This window comes from Cucurbita moschata, unplaced genomic scaffold, assembly GCF_002738365.1.
Source record: "Cucurbita moschata cultivar Rifu unplaced genomic scaffold, Cmos_1.0 Cmo_Scf00054, whole genome shotgun sequence".
Lineage (NCBI taxonomy): Eukaryota > Viridiplantae > Streptophyta > Magnoliopsida > Cucurbitales > Cucurbitaceae > Cucurbita > Cucurbita moschata.
In genome coordinates, this window is record NW_019268570.1 from 927,186 (window position 1) to 933,660 (window position 6,475).

The 6,475-nt window shown below is 40.9% G+C and overlaps 1 pseudogene; it reads right to left on the bottom strand.

Moving 5' to 3' along the window:
* Nucleotides 1-2,409: 2,409 nt before the first annotated feature.
* Nucleotides 2,410-3,898, bottom strand: LOC111436406 (annotated as a pseudogene).
* Between the last annotated feature and the right edge of the window lie 2,577 nt (nucleotides 3,899-6,475).

Below are 6,475 nucleotides of genomic sequence, written 5' to 3' on the forward strand. Positions count from 1 at the left end.
TGTGCACCCCTAAACTCAAAGCTTTTCAGCCCCAACTTGATAGGATATTTGAAGAAAGAAGCCCCTTCATTATTATTAGTAGTCAGAGTCAGGTTGATAAATAAGGGTAAGGGAGCGCTAACGAGCAAGAAAAGGCCCCTTCCTATATCGAGGGATAGGCTAAGGCGCTTTTACTAATATTCTAATAAGTCAAGTCCTTCTTTCTTTCCTTTTTTGTTATTGAAAAAGGGGAAACTGATTCATTCGCTCATTCACCTCACCCTTCCGGTAAAGTTGCTTCGCTCATTCATTGTGTGCCTCATTGCTTCGCTCCTCTCCTTTCCTACGAATCTACAACTCTCTTTACTGAGAGAGACTCTCCATCTATACATATCCCTACTAGTGGATATTCTCATCATTTTCCATTCTCTCATTTATTTGTTTGAGAGCTTAAACTAGGCTCTACTCTATTTTTTATAGGTTTTGTTTGTTTGGTCTTAATCAAGATGGGTCAGGGGCACGTCGTAACGGTCGATGGCTGCTTAGTCTCATCCGAGAGTCTAATCTCTTTGTGTTGTGTTGTTTATCAAAGAAAAAAAGGGGGGGTTGATTTAGGCTCCTTCCCTTCCACTGTATAGCTGCGCTAACGGGTACTATGAGCCCTCTGTCCCACGCATGCATCTAACCTGCTCGCGTGATTCACCGGTTCCACTGAAAACTCTTATTTGTTGAAGGGGTTTATTCACTGATCTGATAGCACTTGTTTTCTTGTGGATTCCAAGGGGGGTGTTCTTAAATGAAGTCGAGACGAACCGAATTAGCACTTCTCAGATCCAGCTAGGTCTCTCCAGCTCTACTGGGCGTCGGGGCCTTGGATGCGCTAGCGATCAGCACATAGGGTAGTGGTTGCCCGGGTTTCTTGGCCTGGTATCTTGCACCTCGCGTTCATGATATCTACATTCAACTATGCCCCAGAAACACGATTGAAGCACAGCCAGTGTGCTTCTTTCACGACATGCTCTGGTCCCGGGTGTCTTCCAGAGGTCTTCTAATGTTAGAAAAAGTTGTATCCGTCCTGGACATCTGTGCAATGTCCTCCCACGCTTTTTTTATTTTCAATATAGGACAAAAGGAAAAGACTTACCTATTCGGTGACTTTCGCGATCGCCCTCACTGAACCAACTTGAATCTGAACTACGATTTAGATCAAGTCTTATCGAAATCAGATTTCCTTTTCGTGCCATATGCGCCTTGACTTTCTCCCCTTTTTTTTCCCCGTCCAATATTTGTTCTCGAAAGTCTTCGTTTCCGTGTCGAAGCAAACTCTCCAAATTTATGACTAACCCTTCCTTCAATGATCTTACAACGAACAGAAGTTTTTCCATTGTAAATTCGTGCGAAGCTATCAACGAATTCCGGCAAAATCGAAGATTTGCGTGACCAAATTTTCCTATTCAAAAGAGGATCTCTCTTCTTCTTCATTCTCAATAGGAATGCATCAATAAAACTGCCCTTCCATATAGATCGTCGTGGCATGAACTCAGAATTTCTTCGCTTCGATTACGCCCCCGCCCGAAATCCCTGGTGGGCTTCCCTCAAGGTGACACCGAAGGTCTACCTCCTTTAGTAGCTCGGCTCCATCAATGAGTTCTTCAACACCCGAAGGTAGCCACACAAGCTTAAGAGAAAGTGTAGGGGGTGCAGGTTCCTTCATTCTTTTAGCAAAAGTTCCTACGGCTCGAGCCAGCTTTGCGCTTTGACTTGGATGACATTCTATATCATGTACCCATGTTCCTATACGTATATCGGTGAATGGTATGCAATTTCCTATCTGAGAATTTAGATCAAGTATCTCCTATCTAGTTGCGGGGGGGCATGGCCAAGAAGCAGCCAGCTGACAGCCCCCTTTTTCATTCGGCCTTTCTTCACTGTGTGAATAAGGTCTTAGGATGTATGGCCATTCTGGGCAGGTCGCAATAAGTCGCTGGTCAAAGGTTTGGACCAGTCGTAATTCATCACCATCTTGCCTGCTTCCAATTGATGACTGGCTATTAAATAAGTATTGACCTAAGTCCCTGTGCTTACGTGAGCTGCCTCGTACGGCTCTTCCTAAGAACTGAAAGCCCCCTCTCTCTAAATAGAAAGCTTTGCCAACTATAAGAAATAAATAGTTGTGGCTATTATTAGAGAAAGAGCTTCGTTCCTTGACTTCTTTGCTCAATCAAGCTTCCTTGTTCCTTAGTGTAGTCTCAGACCATAGTTTCAGACTCCGTTCCAACTAGCCAGCCTACCTAGTCTATATTCACAGTTGACGTGACTCCGTACCGACACCTTTCCCTTTGTAGACGGCTAAGTGACTTCATAACCTTAACGTACTTTCGTACATTCTGACTATATCATACTGCCAATATCATAGTCCTTTCTTTTGCCTCCTTCCTGACTTTTCAGAGAAGCCCTTTACGACTATAAAGAAGAGTGGGTTGTTCCCCTTTGTCAACTTAGCTACTTAATACTCAATACTAAAGTCAAGGCGTCATTCTGAGCTGTAAGGAGGCAAGCAAATGAAGGGGGAGGCATTAGGGGCCGACTACAAGAAGCAAAGTTTCGTAGACTCGACAAGTCGCTTATAGAATGGCGACTACTAAGTGTTCAGACTTTCCACTTCATTGAAGAAGGGAGGGAAGCGAGGCTTAGCGAGCTTTCTGCTGTCCGACCACTACATAAGCCACTGGGGGAGAAAGCTCTTTGAGCTCCCCTTCATTCATTGCTAAGCCAAGGTCTCAGGTCTCCGAGTCAACCCGTGCTTTTTCGAAGAATCCTGCACCCAATGGCATACGGCCTGGCAGGCCTTCCCTTTCCGTCGGATCTTCATGGGCGTTGCCCCATTCCCCAATCAGATAGATGTTTGGATGTGAGTTATACTCCGCGAGGAGCCAAACGAGCGTCTGACCTTCTTGCCATTTGACCTCTCTTCCCGTGTGACTAGAAATGCTCAGTGACAACCTCTTAATTGTCACCGCCTGGCCTCTCCTTGCTACCACGGTAGCCCGCCCCTAGTGTGGTCAGCACCAATCGTGTTCGAGTCACGAAGCTCTCATTCACATTGGTTCATCCAGCTATGCCCCGAGCCTTTTGCTCTTTCTTCTAATGTTAAAGGTGGCCAACCATTCGTCAACGCCCAGGAATCCGCTTGACATCTCAGCGGCAGGGTTAGATACCCGCATCCGATCGAAGTTCCATTTTAGCCCTAAGATAAAGGGGAGCTTTTCTAGGTGGGTCACTTCACGCAAGACATTGCTTAGGACCAACGGGTCACACGACAGGTGCACGATTGACTTTGCACGGTCCATCCTTTGGCCCTTCGCCTATCAGCTTGGCAGGCAAGCTAGCTGGATCCGTCTCTAGTTTCGATTCGTTATGCTCAGCATCTCCAACAAGCCCGTCAGTCTCTTGCCGCCTAAAACTCTGCCAATCAAGCGCTGCTTTACGTTTCATCTTGTGTGCCTAGAGAATGCTATGTGTTCTCCACTTTTGAACCTCGAAAAGAGAGAACGTGTTTTTCCTCTGACTTTCTCTCTCATTCGCGGAGCGAAGAAAGTCGGTTTTGCCCCAGCTACCGCTATCCTTGGGAAACCTAAAGAGCTACCGAAGGAAAGGGATGCAGTCTCTCCCTTGGTCTTTTCAGAGGAGAAGGCGGAGAAGAAAACGTCCTTAGCACAAGTTTTTTGCTTCCTGCGCCCTTACTAGTAAAGGGGCTCTTCAAGCAAGGAGGCATCCTGGTAGGAAGGCCGACCACTACATAAGCTGTCATCCGTCCAGGAGAGAAGCAAGCTACCTTTCTTAGATCCACCTTCTCGGGCGTGGAAGAGAACGAAAATAGACCACGGATGGTGGTCGTGATGGTGTTAATATAACACATGCGGAAGCAATTTGGATCTTAGGCACTCTAAGTACATCAGTTATAGTAAATTAGCTAGTATGTTCAAAAGCATTAAAACTCAATGAGTTTGAATACTAACCTTTTGTAGCTCAAATTTCCTTTTTTTTTTTTTTTCACGAACCGATTTCGAACCACCACTAGTGCCTTCTCCACTATCCTCCGGCCTTAGAACGAGATTGTGGAATCCGGTGAGTGACTAAAGTTGGGAGGGATTTAGTATATATGAAGAGAATGTTTGTGAGAGGTTTTTCTCAAGGTTTTTCACCAAGAAGAAGAAGACCTTCCATGTACCATGATCACTCTATTTAAAGAGTCATGTTTGCATGTTCATGCAAATTTGAGATCAACAAATTTTGACACTCAAAATTCCACTCAAATGTTTGGGATTATGTGGCAAGCATGCATGTTTGAGTTAACCAAATTTTGACACTCGAAATTTCACTAAAGTTTGTGGGGTTTATTTGGCAAGCATGCAAGTTTGGTTAAACCAAATTTTGACACCTCAAAATTCCACTAACATGGATTTTTCCATTAAATGAAGTCAACATTTTGACTTTCTTGATTTTAATTCAACAATTAATTTGAATAATAAATTTCAAATTAAAGTAACATTAAATGATTAATTAAACTATTTAATTAATATTTAATATTAATTCGAATGCCAATCCCAATCAATTCCGACACATAATTGATTAAGATATTTAAATCTTATTTAAATATCTCAGATTCTCTCTTTTTGTTTAATTCGTAAATAAAACAAAAATGCGGTTAAATATATCGTATATATGTAGCGCATATTCCCTAATTTGAATTCCAACACTTCGAACTCACTCGTCACACTGTTCTATGGTTTAGTCCGATATGGGCTAGTAGAGGGACCTAATGGACCTATAGATCATGGGCTCCAACGATCCAAGATTAATCGGTTAAACTCCTTAACCTTGTTAACCAACATTCGTTAACTACTAGGACACTCCACTATAGCCTAGTAGTTGCACTCCCCTCACTATAGATATATTTCTGTCCATTTGATATAATCATGATTAGTAAGTCGATCCTTCACAGGTTGTTCATAACTAGAGCTGGGTCAATTTACCGTTTTACCCCTGAAGTTACTTCTTGTTCCTTATGTCTCACTGATTCTCTAATGAATAATTGGTTTGTGGTCCAACTAGTAAACCGAATTCCTCTCAGGGCAATGAGAGGGTGGGGGCCCCTTGTTCAAGACCTAGAGTCAATGCTTAAGGGAACTACCTCTCTTCTATCCCTAAAAGTGGGTAGGAGTGAATTCCTTCTTACACTCTATGTCCCCAGCTATTTACCCAATCTTACCCCTGAAATGGAAGGCTTATTGAGTCGGCGAACTCGGGCCACTCTCACCCATGCAAATCTAAGGATAATTCCAAATAAACAGGAGTTCATAGTTAACTCAGGATTAAGATCGAGTTACCTAGGTCATCGAATGAAAAAATCAGTCTCAACAATAAACGGGATTATAAAGTGAGAGTGGTTTTCTTCATGGTTCGATCTTATACAATACTCATTGCATAGGACGCCCCCACTCACATGTCTCCACATGTACAATTTAGTGATCACATTGTTTATAACATATACAAAAGTGGGCCACATCCATAGTGTCCCCAGAATAAGGTATTTAGCCTTGACTATATACTTGAACTTGATCCACTCTTATGTCTCTACATATAGTTCAAGTAATCATATTGTAATAGCCCAAAAATAAATAAAGAAATAAACAAATAAAAAGTTAAAATAATAATAATAATAATTAATTAATTAATTAATTAAAATTAAAAATTTAAAAATATATATATATATATTTCCCCACCTCTCTCACTGACCTCTCATCCCTTCCCACAATTATCTCTCCTCTACCCATCTTACCCCAACTGCAAAAAAAAAAAAAAAAAAAACAGAAAACCTGCACAAAAAAAGAAAGAAACAGAAAACAACAATGGTCAGATTTGAGAAGGAGTAAAATGTCTTCGAACAGATGCAGATTTAGAGATTTTTGTCAGTTATTAAAGTAAAATTCTATCTCAGATTTTCTTTTCCTTTATAGTTATGGTTATAAAAAATTAATTTAGTTACGGTTATAAGAAATTAATTTAGGATCAAATCATCTTTCCTATCTTACCGTCTGTAATAATCAGATCCCATATACAATTATTAGATTTTTGTTAGCATTTTAATTATACTAAATAAGGTTATAAGGTTAGATTCAATAAAATTTTAGGTGGCAAATCTATAAACTAAAAGATCTACTTAAAATTGGCCAGTAATATCTATTTACACAGTTGAAGAACTCATTTACCGAATAAAAAAAAAGAGAGAGAGGGAGGGAGATTGAGAAAAGATTTGTTAAACAGTATTTAACAATAAAAGAAAATATGACAGTGAGCCCCTTTAAATTTTGTCTCACAGAAAATATCAGAATTTTTATCCGAGGACAAGGAGCTTCTTTAAATTTTGTCTAACAGAAAAGATCAGAATTTTAAGATGGCCAATGTAAATTAGGGAAATAATTTGATAGAGTTC